General features: G+C 48.1%; 1 long non-coding RNA gene across 4 annotated transcripts in view; it reads left to right on the top strand.

The window, feature by feature from the left end:
- LOC140408530 (uncharacterized) overlaps positions 1-19,130 on the top strand; it is a 109,820-nt gene that overhangs the window by 38,703 nt on the left and 51,987 nt on the right. The window contains exon 2 of one of the 4 annotated variants that reach the window (XR_011940127.1): positions 4,706-4,987. The exons of the other annotated variants lie outside the window; for them this stretch is intronic. This is a non-coding gene — a long non-coding RNA (uncharacterized lncRNA). The remainder of the gene's footprint in view (positions 1-4,705; positions 4,988-19,130) is intronic. 4 annotated transcript variants of the gene reach the window in all.

Raw genomic sequence — 19,130 nt, 5'->3', positions numbered from 1 at the left:
GCAGGTCAGTAGCACGGTTCAATTCCCGTACCAGCCTCCCCGAACAGGCGCCGGAATGTGCCGATTAGGGACTTTTCACAGTAACTTCATTTGAAGCCCTAGGGGCTTTTCACAGTAACTTCACTTGAAGCCTACTTGTGACAATAAGCGATTTTCATTTCATTTTTCATTTTTCAGATAGCGGGATCATTCTCGGCACTGCAGAAAAAATAAATCTTATTTTTAGGATGTTCATTTTGAATTTTTACTAGCATGGAAGTAAGAAGAACATATTGGGCATGATTCTCCCAAAAGGAGCAAAGTCCCCTAGTGAGCACGTTTAGCCACATGTTCCCTGGCGCTTGCAATGCCGAGAAACAAATGGCTATCCAACGCGAGTCGTGTTGTATAAGGGGCCTGAACGGGAATGCATGGGCGAGGCCGCACATAGCCCCGTTTTGTATAATGGCGAGCTCCATTCGCCGGAACTCCCAGTGTAGCGAGAGATCGGGATGCCATTTTTGAATGGTGTCCCGATCTCCAAGGCCCTGAAGGTGGCAATGTCAGGGTGTCAGGCTGGCACTGCCAACATGTCCAGGTGGCACCAGCAGTGCCAGCGTGCCATAGTTCCCAAACGGCATGCAGCTGTAGGCCTCTGATTCCCTGGGAGACCCCCTATATGTGCCATTCTGTCTGGTCCCCAAGGTCTCTGAGGCAAAGGGGATAAATCCCAAAGCCTCGGGTATCTCGGGAATCAGCATATTAGAGTGAGGCTTACTGCTTCGCTCTAATATGTAGATTTGCCAAAAAGTGATCAGGTCCACAATGGGTGGGATTTACATCGCAACGTCTCACGAGGTCCCGTTAGATCTCACAAGTTGTGGCGAGCCGGGTAGATCTCGGGAGCGGGGTCTCCTGGCTTTCATCGGCCACAATGCGCCGTGGCAAGCTGCTTTTCTGGTGCAGCGTGGCTATTGGATCGCGCCCCGAATGTGATACAATGGCCATGCAAAAGTAAATCTCATTTGCTTAATTGAAAAAGTTGAACAAGATAAAATGACAATAGCCAAATCAAAAATTCCACATGAAGTAATTAGCACATTTGAGAAGAAGATAGGGGGCGAAATTTTCCGGAAACGGCGCGATGTCCGCCGACTGGCGCCCAAAATGGCACAAATCAGACGGGCATCGCGCCGCCCCAAAGGTGCGGAATATTCCGCCCCACCAGCTGGCGGAAAAGGCCTTTGGTGCCCCGCCAGCTGGCGCGGAAATGACATCTCCGGGCGGCGCATGCGCGGGAGCGTCAGCGGCCGCTGACAGCATTCCCGCGCATGCGCCGTGGAGGGAGTCTCTTCCACCTCCGCCATGGTGGAGACCGTGGTGAAGGCGGAAGGGAAAGAGGGCCCCCACGGCACAGGCCCGCCCGCGGATCGGTGGGCCCCGATCGCGGGCCAGGCCACCGTGGGGGCACCCCCCGGGGCCAGATCGCCCCGCGCCCCCCCCCAGTACCCCGGAGCCTGCCCGCACCGCCTTGTCCTGCCGGTAAGGTAGGTGATTTAATTTACGCCGGCGGGACAGGCATTTTAGCGGCGGGACTTCGGCCCATCCGGGCCGGAGAATCGAGCAGGGGGGCCTGCCAATCGGCGCGATTCCCGCCCCCGCCAAATAGGCTGGGGCGGGATTCATGCCAGCCCCCAGCGATTCTCCGACCTGCATATCTCCATATTAAAACACACAGAGGAACCCATCACCATTCATAAAAATCTCCAACACAAACTGCTGAGAAATCCACATAGTTCACGTGTTAATATGAAGCGCATTGTATCTCCCTGTAGAGACTTACTCAAGTCCAAATGCCTTGGCCTATAGGCAAAGGCCGAACAAGACTAGTTATGCACAGGGTTAAATCAGAAATGCTCTGCAGCTGACCAGCAAACAATACTTTCCAGTGTATGTCCAGTCAAGGTTATTTAGAGGCAAGAAAGAATCTCAACTTCCATTGATAAGTCTATCTCTCCAGGTTTGATAAGTCTACCTCTCCAGGTTTTGTTAACAGGCCAGATCATCATGTAAATTATCAACAGCACTCAAGGGTACAGCAGGCCTTCCCTGTCTCACGTACAAGGTTATTGTTATATTTTAAATAATAATTTATCTAAAATCTATATATTACTCTTGAATCCACCAGGATATAAAATGACCAATAGTCAATAGATGAAAAGAAACAGAAAGAATAGATGATCTCTTTCTAATGTTCTATGTGCTCACTATTAGTCCCATTAAACACAACAGAGCAGCAGTCACGGATGTCCGTGAGGGGAGAAAAAGAAAAATAGCTCTTCCATAAGTTCCGGGTTGTGGATTGGTGGGGACAATTTTCAGCTTTATTTATCGAATTGCATTGAGAAATATGTCAGGAAAAGACTGGCATCCCAAGACCCAGGGGGTTTGTGCAGTTCGAAAAACACCCCTTAAAATTATTAAGTAGTTCCAAGTGGACGACGTAGTCTTTGTTTCGAGTATTTCATACTGGAATTCCACTCTATATCTCAGTAATTTTAAATGGTCAGATTAATTTTAGCTGCTGGACCTGTAGACTAGGAATTTGCTTTGCCATTTGCCTTCCAAAAGGACCCCGTGGGACTTTGCATAACTTTGCTTGATTCTCTAATGGCAGTGGGATAAAGAAGTAGAATTGGAAGCTAAGGTTAAAGAAAAAGAAGTCACCTTCCCCTATGTAGTGCCTTTGTTGTTCAAGGGTTACTAATTATGGCTCAATGATGCCATGATATCATAATGGGAAATGGAGAAGAAGTAAGCTCCAAAAAACCACCTCAGCCGATACAAGGATTGAGCTATTGACATTTCACATTCTAACCATCTGAGCTAACTGGCCCTACTCAAAAGAGTCATCAGAAATTATTAAGATTATGAGAGGCATATGAAATTATTTAAATTCCTCCATTGAATTTCTGACGTGTAATTCATTCTTACGTCCTTATTTTACTATTTTAAATATATCAATCCATTTGTTTAATTTTTAGATGTATCATGTGACACTTTGCTTCATTATCTGCTGGTACATCATCTTGAGCTGCTTGCTATTACTTTTCACTTTCATGGACAGGGAGAGGTGCCAGTTTCCAAATCTGCGTCAGCTGGAACAAGTCTCAAATCCACACTGTTGACACAATACTAAACCACACGCTAGCCTGCTAGCCCGCTAGTCAACTGAGCTAACTGGCATCCATTAAATAGTGTGCATGTAGAATCTCAGTCTGATGTACACATTTCACTTTCTGGTCTCCTCAATCCACTGTGAATTGCGGTTGGTTAATAATATTGTGTATCTGTTCTGTTCATATATATGTACATATAATGGGCTAGATTCTCCAAAAATGGGGCGGGCTATGTCCCCTTGCCGGCGTAAAAACGCTTGCATTTCACTCCCCAGTTTCCTGGAAGAAATAAAGAGCTATTCACTTACCTGCAGAGGGCTAGCAAGGACCCGTTGTGAAGCTCGAAGCTTTGGCTGCGGATACGGGCCCCCGCACTTCCGGTTGCAAGTCCACGCATGCGCACTGCAGCGGACTCCCGCGGCCGCGCCAAGCGCCACGGCGGACTCGGACTGCGGACCATCATCAAGAAAGAAGGTCCCCCCGATCGGCCCCGTGCCCCTCCATCGGACTGGCTCAATCGCTGACCCGACCGCCCATACATAGTGAACAATGTTGGGACTGAGGAAATACTCACAAGGGAAAAAGGCCAGTTAGTTCATAACTGATGTGAGTGGATTATCTTCAGCTCATGATATTAATTATAGTACTACTAGCTATGATCTACCCCTTACTTCTATTATTTATTTTAATTAAAATTTTTATTGGTTTTTTAAGTTAATGACAGGTAGATCTTTTGAAAACTACATTCAGCATAAGAGTTAGAACATGCATTCAGTGTTGAAATAGAATCTTATATTACACTTTAATTAACCTAGTGTATTATTTATTAAGACAGACTGTTAAAGTGAATTCTATTCTCTGTTGACCAGATCTCTAACTATCCTTAAAACATATATGAACCCCTCAGAATTGCAGCCATTGGCACATTATTTAACCATACACTAAACCAAGTGCTCGCTGTATCCTTCCTTCCTGACCCGATAGCACCAGTCTTGTCCACTCCAGCTAAATGAAGGATTTCTTTTATAAATGTTTGCACAATCTTCACAGAAGATGAAGGATCCTCACCTCATAGCCACAGCATGTACATAGGGATAAACAAACCATTGAGCATAAGATAAACCCTATTCTATGTTATCAGCTGCGAAAGGGGTAGCCTGGCATTATACATCGCTTCTAGAAGCGACCCAATTAAATGCTTCCACCTATCAGAATTATCCTCACGTACAAAGGTCATTGATCTGGCTTTCATTGACATGCCATTCATTTGGCTAACTATAACAATACATTTTCCTGCGAATTTGAGATCCTCTTTCCTTAGCTCACAAAATTCCTCGCACTTTGTTTTTACTTCAGATTTTCAATATTTTAAAATTTTATTTAAAAACATGTATTTTCGTAGATTGCGAACCAGAGCCTTCCCAATGTGTGATTTCATGTGGAACTATTTTATTATAATTACTTACCTTTGGCACTGCCCCTTACTGATAGAAGTTTCCTGTTGGGATGCAAATGTCCAATATTAAACATGGATTTTTCTCCTTCAGTCCAAGAGAGCCAAAGTCCAACTTTATACAGTACTGTGAATCAAACAGGGTTCTGTGTTGGCACAGCTTGGTTACGGGGACACTTTGTGCTTCCATAAATAACTGGAGAAGACGATAAGAATTGAAAATCTCAAGTAAAAGCAGAAATTGTTGGAGACAGGCAACAGATTATCAGCATCTAAGAAAGAAAACTGCTAACATTTCCAATGGAGAATCATCATCAGCCCTCATCACCAGAGCCACAGCAGTTTTTAATCGTGCAACTTTCCAGCTATTTCTAAAGTGAGTATTTCTATTTCTGAATAGGGAATCATCTGAAATTGCTCTGAATTGTGGAAGTATGATTTGTAATTTCCCATGGATATTTTTCAAAAAAAAAAGCAAAAGTTTTGTTTCATCTGGTGTAGCTTATATAATGCAATGACAATACTATCACCTGATTAAATTGCATCATGATGTTGCAATGTAAAATCAGCATCAGGTTCTGAGATACTATCATCCGATATGTTCCAATTGCTAAAAAAGACAATTCAGTAAAGAGGTGTCAGAATGCTATGGATTGAAATTAGACATTGATTTTTCCATTTCTTGGTACGAAATTGAAGCAAAAAGGTACATTTTTTTCAATAGCCTGGGTAAACGGTGTCTGAAATGCATCTGACGTCATATTATCTTGAACTATTCGGGGGTTCCAGGCACCACCTTTCGCAGACATAAGGCCACTTGCATATGCTCATTAAGGACCGAAGGGATGTCTGAGACCCAGCTCATAAATTGGTCAAAAACTAATCCAACTAGTTTGTCAGGCTATACTGCAGCCTAACCAACAATTATTAAAGAAACCTCTGGATCTGGCGAAGACACAATATGTAAATTTTTATCACTTACCTTCATGTGGGGGAGGCATGTTCCTCTTGGTTCCACAACAATACCATTGTATTGACAATGCTAGCACGCCATCCCTGTTTCTCCCCCGCTGCCCACCTCCCCCCACCAATATCCCTCCACCCCTACCACAACACTCTCACTGCTCTTATTGCCATCATCCAACCTCCACAGGATTTAGCTGAGGGCCAATTGCCAATTTCCAACCTGGTCAATTATGCTCTGGACCTGATGGCAAGCTACAGTGGGACATGTGATTGGTCCCCGCAGCTCACCAATTTCATGGCAATGAAGTCCAAGGAACAAATTTGGCTGATTCTTGGACCAACCTCTTCAGGCATGCCTGGCAACCTCCTACTACTTTCCTCAAGTCAGGTGTTCCCCTCCATGGAATCAAGCCACCGCATATAATACTTAATCATTCAGTGTTTCATCTGTGAAGCTGACAGTGGTACAGTTAGTCTCACAGTACCAGGAACCAGGGTTCAATTCCGACCTTGAGTGACTGTCTCTGCGGTGTGTACACTTTCTCCCTGTGTCTGTGTGGATTTCCTCAAGGTGATCCTGTGTCCTCCAACAGGCCAGAGATGTGCCGGTAAGGTGGGGCTGTGAAGATAGGGCAGTGATGTAGACCAAGGTAGGGTGCTCTTTCAGAGGGTCAGTGCCGACGTGATGGGCCGAATGGCCTCCTTCTGCACTGTCGCGTTTCTATGTTTCTGTGTTTGTTCTCAAAATTTCAATATGTGACTTGGTGCTGGCTTAATGGTAGTGCATTGTCCCTTGGGGTACTGGGCATCGTAGTCCTAATCTTTGCGAAGTGGATGATCTGAGGCTGGATATTAGGAATACTGCAAGTCTCAGTGTCCATTAGCTATGGGGGGGCAGTAGCAAGTCTGGCTTTGTTGCACCTGCTGTCATTTAATCTGCCCATGATTACCATTTAGACTTAAACATTAAAAATGATTTTAGGAGGGTCGCCCCTTCCTGCAGAATCACACGGAAGTCACAAATATAGTTCTACAAGAAAAGAGATCAGTGAAAAATAATGAAAAGGGGATAATCTCAATTTTGGAATATTCCCTGGAAAAGATTATCCTTCATTTAGAAAGTGAACATGGTAAATATCCACTGCTAAACAGATGCCTGCTGTACCGCATAGCTGGCATCCTGCATTCAGTTTGTCATTGAAATCCAGGTATGTTAAAGCAGACATTATGGTGTGGTATGTTTGACATTGTTTTGACAGACAATTTAGGCAGGCATTCAGGCCTGTTTAACATTAGCAGATGTGGACTGCAGCAACATTTTGAGTGCATTCCAATTGAAATCCAGCCTTCCCTTGTTCTAGCTCACCCATAATGCCCAACCCTTGCCGGTTGTCAAAAAAAAATGGATTTCCTAGACATTTTATTTATTTCATAACAATTCCACCCTTGCTAAGCAGCTATCTGACAACAGATGGGCAAAGCTAATAGTAATTTCTCCATTTGTTTTGCTCTCGTTTTGATCTTGCTGGATGCCACTGAACTCTGGTACTATGACGATAATAAATTACTGCAGTCCACCGATTTTATTTAAGCCTTGCTGTTCAAAATACAAAACTGAAAAAAAAACAATAATTGATATTTATGTAGAGCTTGTACTGTGGTAACATATTCAAAGGCATTTCACAGATGTGTTAACAAGCAAAACTTTGACACCGAGCTATATAAAAAGATATAAAATGCAAAACATGCTGAAAAATCAATAGACATTCAGAACTTGATCTCATCTCTGCATGGGTCCTGAGGTCTGCCCGAGGTGAATACTGGGTGAATTGACATGATAGGTGTGAGGGAAAAGCGCGGTGGGTGGGAGATATGTGTTGGCATGAGTTGGCAGTAAATTGATACAGAGCTATAAAAGGCCATTGGAAGCGGGTATACATGGGCATAGGTTAGCTTGTAGAGAATAAGGGGTCATAGGGGTGACTTCAGAGCATATGTTGGCAAGTAGGGCATGAGGGGTTATGCAGAGTGGGCACAAAGCATGAGATGGCTGGTTTTGGTTGCATGGATACAGCATGGGAAGTGAGTGAGGGAATAAGGGGATGGAGGGATGTTTTATTCTTTTCTTAACGTTTAGATAAAGTGTCAGAGTCCTGAGGCAAGTGTACCGCCCAGCCCAGCTCTACTCCTGGTATCCTCCTCACTACTTCTGGTGTCGGCCCCTCTGGGCAGAGGTAATGGTATGAGAGTGAAGAGAGTAGCTGTTGCAGGCTGTTCTCTGGCTACAACTGAACAGATAAAAATGGAACCAGAAGAGAGGCATTGTGGTCAACCATGTCAAAAGCTGTGGAGAGGTAAAGAAGAATGAGGAGGGATAGTTTACCTTTGTCACAGAGGGGTGAGAGGGGTTTAATAAGGTGGTTTGCAGTACATAAAATAAACTGGACATTATCTGTACAATCCAGGATGCTCCTAGAATTTTGACAGATGAGTAGGGCCTATTGATGCTTTACCTTATCCACCCAGATCTGGTGGTGAATTGCTACACCAGGGGCGGGATTCTCCGACCCCCCACCGGGTCGGAGAATCGCCGGGGGCTTGCGTGAATCCCGCCCCCGCCAGTTGCCGAATTCTCCGGCACCGGATATTCGGCGGGGGTGGGAATCGCGCCGCGCCGGTTGGCGGGCCCCCCCGCCCGGCGATTCTCCGGCCCGCGATGGGCCGAAGTCCCGCTGCTGGAATGCCTGTCCCGCCGGCGAGAATCAAACCACCTTTTGAACGGCGGGACAAGGCGGCGCGGGCGGGCTCCGGGGTCCTGGGGGGGGCGCGGGGCGATCTGGCCCTGGGGGGTGCCCCCACGGTGGCCTGGCCCGCGATCGGGCCCACCGATCCGCGGGCGGGCCTGTGCCGTGGGGGCACTCTTTTCCTTCCGCCTTCGCCATGGTCTCCACTATGGCAGAGGCGGAAGAGACCCCCTCCACTGCGCATGCGCGGGGATGCTGTGAGCGGCCGCTCCCGCGCATGCGCCGCACGGCAAAGTCATTTCCGCGCCAGCTGGCGGGGCACCAGGCCTTTCCCGCCAGCTGACGGGGCAGAAGTCAGTCCGGCGGGGGCCTAGCCCCTCAAGGTGAGGGCTCGGCTCCTCAAGGTGCGGAGAATTCTGCACCTTTGGGGCGGCGCGATGCCGGACTGATTCGCGCCGTTTTTGGCGCCGGTCGGCAGACGTCGTGCCGATATCGGAGAATCCCGCCCCAGTTGTCCACCACATCTGCTCAAGCTTGGGCGGGATGGGGGTCATAGAAACATAGAAAATAGGAGCCGGCGGAGACCATTCTGCTCTTCGAGCCTGCTCTGTCATTCATTATGATCATGGTTGATCATCCAACTCAATAGCCTAATCCCGCTTTCCCCTCCCCCATATCCTTTGATCCCCTTTGCCTTAAGTGCTATATCTAATTGCTTCTTTATATGTTTTGGCCTCAACTATTTACTGTGGTAACAAATTCCACAGGCTCACTACTCTCTGGGTGAAGAAATTTCTCCTCATCTGTGTTCTAAATGGCCGACCTCGTATCCTCAGATTGTGACCCCTGGTTATTGTCATACCCACCATCAATGCTTCTTGCATTCACCCAGCTAACCCTGTTAGAATTTTATAGGTTTCTGTGAGATTCCCCCTCATTCTTCTGAACTCCAGAGAATACAATCCTAACCGAATCAATTTCTCCTCACACGTCAGTCCTGCAATCTCAGGAATCAGTCTGGTAACGCGCTGCATTCCCTCTAGAGCAAGAACATCCTTTCTCAGATAAGGAGACCAAAACTGAACACAATATTCCAGGTGTGGCCTCACCAAGTCCCTATATAACTGCAGCAAGACATCCCTACTCCTGTACTCCTGTACTCATCCCTTAGAGAAGTTTATGTCAAGGTCATGATATCAATGCATTCTTCCACAGTAAGTTTGCGATTGACAAGGACCTTGTTTATGGGCGAACAGTCATTTTGGAGGGAGATGCAAAGAGTGGCAGTGAGAGCTGATCAAAATGGCAATGTTATTTCCACTGCATTCTGCCACCTGACCACTGCCTGCTGACTCCTGATGCAACCCTCCATTGCTGTGCCCTCTCATTTCACCAATGAATCTACTCCTTTCTATGGTTGAGAATCAATGTAATTCAATTTAATTCTCATTAGACACTCTTCTTAAGTGATTATTAAGGACAACTGAGGAGCCTCCATGTTGTGTTAAATTTGGGTATAGCACAAAATCATTTCATTTCCGCATTTCTTTGCTTGAACCAGTTGCAGAATGCAATGTGTTGTTCATTTTGAAAGACTATGAAGTTGTTTTTTAAAAGAAGTATTTTACTTAAAGTTTTCATTTTATAAAACACAAAATAAACAGATCCATACAAACAAAATACCATTTACAAACCCCTACCCTTGAAGAGAAAATTTAAAAACACCAACCAAACCACCCCCCCCCCACCACTCCGATTCTCTGACTGTGACCAATTCTAAAAATAAAAGACAAAGGTCGCCACCTCCGGCAGGCTTGGGCCCAGGACCCACCCAAGACAGCCACCAACCCCGCCCGAGGACGAGACACTTAAAAGCCCTTAGTCCCAGTCAGATCGCCACCCCCCCCCCAGTCCCCCCACCCCCTTCTCACCCCCCACCCCGCCATAACCCTGAAAAAAGCTTTCCAGAAAAACAACTAACTGTGAAGTTGTTTTATTGAAGTCTATGTTCCTCCTCTTGTGGGGAAAGCCAGGGCCCTTACTTTGGGATTTCAGGAGGCTGAAAGAAGAGAGAAAAGGTATATCAGTTCATGGTTAGATGATACGAAGCTTTGTGTTCAAAAAGCCTGTACTCTGCATGTTTAGTAAATCACCCATTAAAAAAATTAATAGCGATGTTCAAATTATTGTTGTCTACAGAGGAGTTATTTCATAATATCACAGTTCCAATAGTAACCACACCTGCTGGGAATATAAAATGGAATGGAAACTTCAGGCATGGGCTGTGCATGGCTCTCTGACTATTAATCTAAATAGTTGGAAAACAATATACAACACATAGAATATTTCTCACTGATAGTGCAACATCATAAAATTAACCTTTAAAAGAATAGTGTTCTCCAATATTCTCAGGCCGTTCTCAAAATACAGATCATTTAAGGTCCTTCAGTCCTCAAAGAGTTAAAAATCTTTAAGCTTTTTTTGTGTGGGTGTTGTCTTGTAACACTGGCTATCATCTGCTGCTCCTGGAGAGCTTAAGTTTGGGAGAGGCCATGGCCTCTAAGTGTTCCATGCCAACTTCATTTATATTCTGACAATATATTATTAGTCCTCTGATTGCTCCGCACACATTCTGTTTATACACTGCAACAAAATGAATAAATAAGTGCTGGCCATGTAGTCTATAGTCCTTCCTTTTGTGATTTAAGTCAATATTTGTTTACCCACATATGTCTACTTTGATTTAATTCCTGAAAGTATTGAAAGCTCTTAGGTTTGAAGCAAAGACCACTGACTTCCTGTTATTGTAATATTATAGCATTCACATAATGGCAAGTTATAACTATATGGCATACAACTAGCAATAGTAACTGCACACCGAGTGTTGAATGGACCACACTTATTGGATGCCATGTCCTTGCTTGTCGTTCAGTTCAGAAGCCTGAGATTACACAGCTGCAGTATGGACGAGTATATGATACTCCTGATTGCCAACTACCTCGATACTGTTTGTGCACAGCCCATACAACAGATTCACAATTTTACATTACACATTCGTTCCTCGTTCAGATCAATAGAAATCGGCTTTCCTATGCAAACTGGAACTGAATGGCGTTGCATCCTTTAGCAGTTGGGCTTTTCATGATTTAATTTGAATTAGTTCTTCAGTCCACAAGCACGGAGATAGGTGTATTATGAGTCAATCGCTTCCAAACTGATTGGACACAGTATTTATTTTGAGAGCTGAACGAGTGTGACTGTGGTTGTTAAAGATAATTATCAGGCTTGCATTTAAATTTGCCTGTCCTATAATTCAATATCATTTCTTTGAGCTTTAATTAAATTTAATCAGTGACGGTAACTGTGCTGCTGAAACATGGGGGCGACAAACTTATGGCAGCTGTTTGATGACTGAAGGGCGCCAGGCACTCAATCCCCATATTCCTAGTTGCAGGAAGCCAAAAACGTGGCTCAGATATTCAGTGCACACAGATGCAAAGTGGACTGGGAGGCCACAATTAGGTTGTGCAGTCATTGGGTTCTCAGAAAGATTACTATTAGGAGACCTTTCACTAATGTGGGTGAATTGAAGCCGCACAGTGCTAATTTGGAAACAAGCATTGCAAGGGAAGCCACTTTTTAGTTCCCCATGCTCAATGTCCAAGTCCATTGTCACCCACCCACCTCTCCTTCCCCCAGGCCCTAGCGGAAAAACAGTCAATCCAGCGAACACCATCGCTGACTATTGGCTTTCTTAAGTACTGTCGTTGATGCTACTAGCATGTCATAAGGAATCCACTGGTTGGCCCAGAATATGAAGTACGGGAGCAAAGTAAAATCAACTTTCTTGTTCACAGGTGCACACAATGCCTGAGCTGGGACTGAATGGGTTCACATTGCAAGCTCCTCACTGGCTGCATTCCTTATCCTTAAAATGTGACTTTCCAATGTATGAATATTTCTTCTAGGAATGACAGCTTACTTTCTCTGCATCGGAATCACTATAAGAATGCTAAGTTAATGTTAACTTTACACTGGCTCTCATTCCATATTGTTATATTTTTATGTTGTGCAGCACATATTCTCAGTCACACAGGCACATGTATATCCTTTCACAGACAATCTGGTGCTGCTTCTAAATGGCACTAATACCATGTTAGTGGTTTGGCTTCCAAACATCAGGCTCACATGTAGCCAGCTGCAAACAGAAAGTAGATTTACTAAGATTCATTCAGACCAGCAGCAAGGAAGGTTACTTTGGCAGGGTCTTCCTGATCACTTACCTGATTTTAAACTCTGGTTAATAATAATAAAAATAATAATAATCTTTATTATTGTCACAAGTAGGCTTACGTTAACACTGCAATGAAGTTACTGTGAAAATCCCCTAGTCGCCACACTCCGGCACTTGTTCAGGTACAGAGGGAGAATTCAGAATGCCCAAATTACCTAACACCATGGGCGGGATTCTCCAGGAATTGGCGGGGCGGGCAGAAACGGCGCAGTGGGAGTGGCGGGAACCACTCCGGCATCGGGCCGCCCCAAAGGTGCGGAATCCTCCACATCTTCATGGGCTAGGATGGCGCCAGTGTGGTTTGCGCCCCGCCGGCTGGCGTGGAAGGCATTTGGCGCCGTGCCAGCCGGGGCCGAAAGGACTCCGCCGGCCGGAGCGGGTCCGCGCATGCGCGGGAGCGTCAGCCTCTGCTGATGTCATCCCCGCGCATGCAAAGGGGGGTTCAACTTCGCGCCGGCCATTGTGGAGGCTTACACAGCCGGCGCGTAGGAATAGAGTGCCCCCACGGCACAGACCTGCCAGCGGACCGGTGGGCCCAGCCACGTGCCAGGCCACCGTGGGGACACCCCCCTTGGGCCAGATCGCCCCATCGAGGACCCCGGAGGCCGGCCACAGAGCTGGGTCCTGCCGGTAGGGACCTACCTTGATTTACGCCGGCGGGACCCGACATGAACAGGCAGCAACCCGGCCCATCGTGGGCCGGAGAATCGCCGGGGGGAGGCCACTGACCGGCGCGGCGTGATTCCTGGCCCCGCCAAATCTCCGGTGCCGGAGAATTCGGCAGCTGGCGGGGGCGGGATTCACGCCGCCCACCAGCGATTCTCCAACCCGGCGGGGGTTCGGAGAATCCCGCCCCAAGTATTTCGAGACTTGTGGGAGGAAACCAGAGCCCCCAGAGGAAACCCATGCAGACACGGAGAACATGCAGACTCTGCACAACGTCTGATGAGGTCTGCATGTGAGAAGGGAATGCCTCTAGCACAGATCTTGAACAATATGAAAGCACTTTGAACAAATGTGCTAACATGCGGAATTCTCTCATTCTTGTACAAATCATCCATCAGACATGCTTTATCAATATATACACATGTCCACCTATGTTTACATACATAGTTATCTCCTAGACTCCCAAACGCACACGGTATGGAATTTCTACAGTAAATCTGAGAATGTTTTATTGAATTAGCAAAACAGCAGGTTTTAATGATAATTCTGATGGTAAATGAATTATAATCACATCGCATTATTGTGCTGCATATGAACTGCTGTTGTTATCAATTAATTTCATTCAGTATTCCATCAATGAAAGAATTCTCTTTTTTGGGGTTTGCAACAAGAGAAGAAAAATGTAAATGTCGCCACAGCCCCAGAGGACCATAGGCTGCTCTCCCCTTTTTAAAAATAAATTTAGAGTGCCCAATTCATTTTTTCCAATTAAGGGGCAATTTAGCGAGGCCAATCCACCTACCCTGCACATCTTTGGGTTGTAGAGGCGAAACCCACACAAACGCGAGGAAAATGTGCAAACTCCACACGGACAGTAACCCAGGGCCGGGATCGAACCTCGAACCTCGGTGCCGTGAGGCAGCAGTGCTAACCACTGTGCCACTGTGCTGCCATTCTCTCCCCTTTGAGAGCTGACTGGTGGTAATTTAACCTGAGGGTCATCCCACCTCAACCGGTTGAAGAATTGAACGTGCGCTGTTGGCGTTGGTCCACATCCCGAACCAATCACCCAGTCAACTAAACTAACCAACTCACAAAGATATATATATATATATATATATATTATATATACACACAAAGTATACAAAGAGATTTTGTACTTTATTGGATAATAGCACATTACAGGATACATGCTACACTGCAAATTGCACAATACTTATCTGGCTTGACACAGATTAGTTCTTTGCCCCTTTGATCCAGCTTTGCGTTACACAGCCCAATCTGTACCATATACCATGAACCAATTAAGATAAATTATTGTTAACAAGAGTGACAGGTTGTTGCTCTCAGGAACAATGACTAGAACCAGAACATGGTTCTGCATTTTAAATTCAAATGAAAGCCTCAGCAGGCACTAGTGGGAACATTGTGACGATATTCAAGAAACACAAACAGGATCCCTTCAGAGTATACAGAAATGTGTGATGCATTTTCAAAGTTTATTGTTAGTTCCCAATATTAACTACATTCTGCACAAACATGAGTTGCTTTTTACTGCCCACATGTTATCTCTGTGATCAAATATGACTTGTGTCCCAGATATCATACTTATAATGGGGTAAGCTTAACGTGGATGACGGCATCAAACAGGCAATATCAGATCAGCCACTGTTATACACTTCCATGAATTGAGAGATGTAAAACTTGTGGCTGAACTGATTACGCCTGTTTAATATTATCATCCAAAGTCAAAATTAACCCCTAAAATGCGCACATATGAACTCACTTCCTTTCTCCACTTTTTTTCTAGTGGAAAGTTTGAAGCATTTAAATTTAACCCAATAAATGTTCATCAAACTAAAGTTTTGGGGCAAAGAATTTCACGAGCCTTCATTCTACATTTATATCGCTGTACATGTCGTACAGCATAAGTGAGTCATGTCTGATGCCTCCAACACCTGTTCATTTGAAATTGTCCACCATCCTGGATCAATCAGTATGTTTCTAACTTCCACAGATAAATGGAGAAAGCATCCAACACCGTACTTTACATCTAGAGAGTAAATTATTTATCAGCTAGAATTTGTGGTGTAGGACCTCACTCAATGGATAGGGCGAATTGGACCATCAGTTACAGAGGGCAGTAAACCCAACTGGTGGCTCTCCCAATTTTCCAGTTATTCGTTTTAATGACTATAAAATCTGGAAGGCTGCAAATTGGGCCTACTGACCACTCTGTGCCTGGTCGTCTCATCTACCCTCTAACTCATAAGCTGCATGAATACTAACCAGTCAAATGTTTTTCCATCAATCTTACATATAATTGAATGCAAAGGTATGATAAATTGATAACAGAAATATTAATTGCCTGGATTTTCACTCCTGAGGCGAGTGGCTTGAGACATGTAGCGGGATTCGTTCTCCCTTCTGGAGAATAAGTCCACACGCCGGCGGGAGAAGCGGCGCCAACCACTCCGGCGTCAACAGTCCCCGAAAATGCGGAATTCTCTGCACTTTCGGGGGCTAGGTGGATGGCGGAGGGGTTGGCACCGCTCCAGCCTGCGGCGAAGGGACTGCGCGAGTTTGCGCATGCACCGAAGGGCCGACGTGATCTCGCGCATGCGCAGAAACGCCGGCGTGGTTCCGAGCATGCGCAAACCGGCCGGTGTATTTTGGCGCATGCGTGGAGGGTTCTCTTCTCCGCGCCGGCCATGGTGGAGGCCTACAGGGGCCGGCGTGGGAGGAAGAAGTGCCCACATGGCACAAGCCTGCCCGCAGATCGGTGGGCCCCGATCGCGGGCAAGGCCACCATGGGAGACCCGATCGCGGGCCAGGCCACCGTGAGGGCCCCCCCCCGGGGCTGGATTCCCCCCGTGCCCCTGCCGAGGACCTACCCACCGACTTACCTGCCAGGTCCTGCCGTGTGGGACCATGCGTAACCCACGCCGATGGGACAACCAAAAACGGACAGCCGCTCGGCACCTCGTGGCCTGGAGAATTGCCGGGAGGGCACTGCCAACGGCCCCCGACCGGCGTGGCGTGAATCCCGCGCCTACCTGAAAAGCGCAACGGAGAATACGGCAGCCGGCGTCGGGGCGGCAGGGCGGGACCGGCGCCCCCCCCCCCCCCCCCCCCCCCCCAGGGATTCTCCAGCCCGGCGAAGGGGTCGGAGAATCTCGCCCATGAACTCTCCTGCCTCACCTTGGTAAAATGTGCCCTGCATGATGCCACTTTCGCTCTATGAGAGTGGGGTGTGGGCTTGTTGGGGGGTGCGGGATGAAGTCAGGCTTCAGTTCACTGGGACTTTGCCCCACTTGTTTTCTTAAACAAGGAAAAAAACTGAAAATACTATATAGTTGATTGCTGGGAAGGATGTTTCCAGGGTGTTTATTTGCTGTAATCTGTTTTGTTGCATGTTTGTAATAAAATACATATTTTTAAAAAGTGAATGGGCGGGATTCTCCCCTACCCGGCGGGGCGGGCTAGACCGGCACCGAGGAGTGGCGTGAACCACTCCGGCATCGGGCCACCCGGAAGGTGCGGAATCCTCCGCACCTTCTGGGGCTAGGCCGGAGCCGGTGGGACTGGCGGCGCGCCAGCCGGCGGCGAAGGGCTTGCCGCCACGCCAGCCGGCGCCAAAGGGCCTCCGCCGGCTAGCTAGTTGGCACATGCGCAGGAGCGCCAGCATGTGCTGGCGTCATCCCAGCGTATGCGCAGTGGGGTTCTTCTCCGCGCCGGCCATGGCGGACTCTTACACCGGCCAGCGCAGAGGGAAAGAGTGCCCCCGTGGCATAGGCCCTCCAGTGGATCGGTGGGCCCCGATTGCGGGCAAGGCCACTGTGGGGGGCCCCCCCGGAGCCAGATCTCCCCGCGGTCTCCCGAGGACCCCGCAGGCCGCCCTCAGAGCCACGTCCCACCGGTCAGGACCTGGTGTATTTTACGCCGGCGGGAGACGCCGAAAACGGGCGGCCGCTCGGCCCATCGCGGGCCGGAGAATCACCGGGGGGGGGTTGCTGCCAACGGCCCCCAACCGGCCGGCGCGATTCCCTCCCCCACCGAAAAACCTGCGCCGAAGAATCCGGCAGCCGCTGTCGGGGCGGTGGGGCGTGATTCACGCCACCCCCACCCCCCCACCCCCCACCGATTCTCCGGCCCGGCTTGGGGGGTCAGAGAACCCCGCCCAATGTTCTCACTGATGAAACATTCTGCGCCGTCCAAGGTTTCTCGCCATGAAAGAGCTGAACAACAAGTCCACCATAGTAGAACCTAACTAACCCATTGACCATCTCCCCACATGTAAAGCCCTCGGAAATGATGGCCTGAAATCATCAAAAGTAGAAAACCAGCATTGATGCAGTATTGCTGTGAACTTTTGTGTCCCTGCTGGAAAGGAAGAGATGCATGAAGACCTCATGAGATGCATGTTTCAAAAGTAGTCACCTTGTACAAAAACAAAAGGAATCTCAATGACTCTAATAATTACCGAGGCATCTCCTTATTACGTCTTTGCTCTCATTGCTCTGACCAGATTGCAGATCCCAGCATCACACATCTACACTGAGTCTCAGGGTGGCTTCAGAGCTGGCAGATCGATGATTGACATGGTCTTCTCACTTTGGCAGTCACAGGACAAGTGTTACGGACAGCGCAGACCAATTTCTTTCATGTTTCCCGCCAAGGCCTTTGACCTTGTTAGCAGAGTTGGTCTTTTCAAACTGTTGCGGAGAATATCCTGCCCGCCTGGAATCCTGGGTGTCATTTCATCTTTCCACGAGAACATAAACAGTCTCATCAGTTACAATGGAACAACATCCAGAAACTTTCAAGATTAGCGCTCGGATAAAGCAGGATTGTGACTTGGTGCCAACTCTCTTTGGTGTATCTTTCTCCTTGCTGCTCTCGTGTGCTTTCCCGACTGAAATGGGGCTGTTGACTGCATGCCAGGGATTCTTCATCTTGGTAAGACTGCGCACCAAGACCAAGGTGTGTAATATCCCAATTGTGAGTTGCTGTTTTCTGATAACCGCACGCTGGCAATTCACAGTGATGTTCACTTGCAACAGCTTGTAGATCAGGGGCGGGATTCTCCAACCCCCCGCCAGGCCGGAGAATCGGCGGGGGGGGGTGGGGGGGTGGGGGGGGGGCGTGAATCCCGCACCGCAGCCGTGACGCTGGCTGCCAGATTCTACAGAGCCAGTTTTTCGGCGGGGGCGGGAATCGCGCCATGCCGGTCGGGGGCCGTTGGCAGCGCCCCCCCCCCCCCCGGCAATTCTCCGCCCCGCGATGGGCCGAGTGGCTTCCCGTTTTCGGCCAGTCCCGCCGGCGTAAATTACACCAGGTCTGTACCGGTGGGACCTGGCTCTGCGGGTGGCCTGCGGGGTCCTCGGGGGGGGGGGGGGGATCTTCCCCACAGTGGCCTGGCCCGCAATTAGGGCCCACAGATCCGTGGGCGGGCCTGTGCCATGGGGGCACTCTTTCCCTCCACGCCGGCCGGTGTAACGGTTCGCCATGGCCGGCACGGAGAAGAACGCCCCTGCACATGCGCTGGGATGGTGCCATTACACACTGGCACTCCCGCGCCTGTGCCAACTCGCCCCGGCCGACAGAGGCCCTTCAGCGCCGGTTGGCGCGGCGCCAACCACGCTGCCACCGGCCTAGCCCCTGAAGGTGCGGAGGATTCCGCACCTTCCGGGCGGCCCGACGCCGGAGTGGTTCACACCACTCCTCGGCGCCATTACGGCCCGTCCCACCGGATAGTGGAGAATACCGCCCCATTTCTCTGGAACCTGCAGGTAATTTATACTGACAATCAGCATCAGGAAAACAAAAGGTATGGGTAACGATCTTCC

Source organism: Scyliorhinus torazame, chromosome 3 (genome assembly GCF_047496885.1).
Source record: "Scyliorhinus torazame isolate Kashiwa2021f chromosome 3, sScyTor2.1, whole genome shotgun sequence".
Lineage (NCBI taxonomy): Eukaryota > Metazoa > Chordata > Chondrichthyes > Carcharhiniformes > Scyliorhinidae > Scyliorhinus > Scyliorhinus torazame.
The sequence above is the reverse complement of the archived record's forward strand: the minus strand, read 5'-3'. Positions and strand labels throughout refer to the sequence as shown.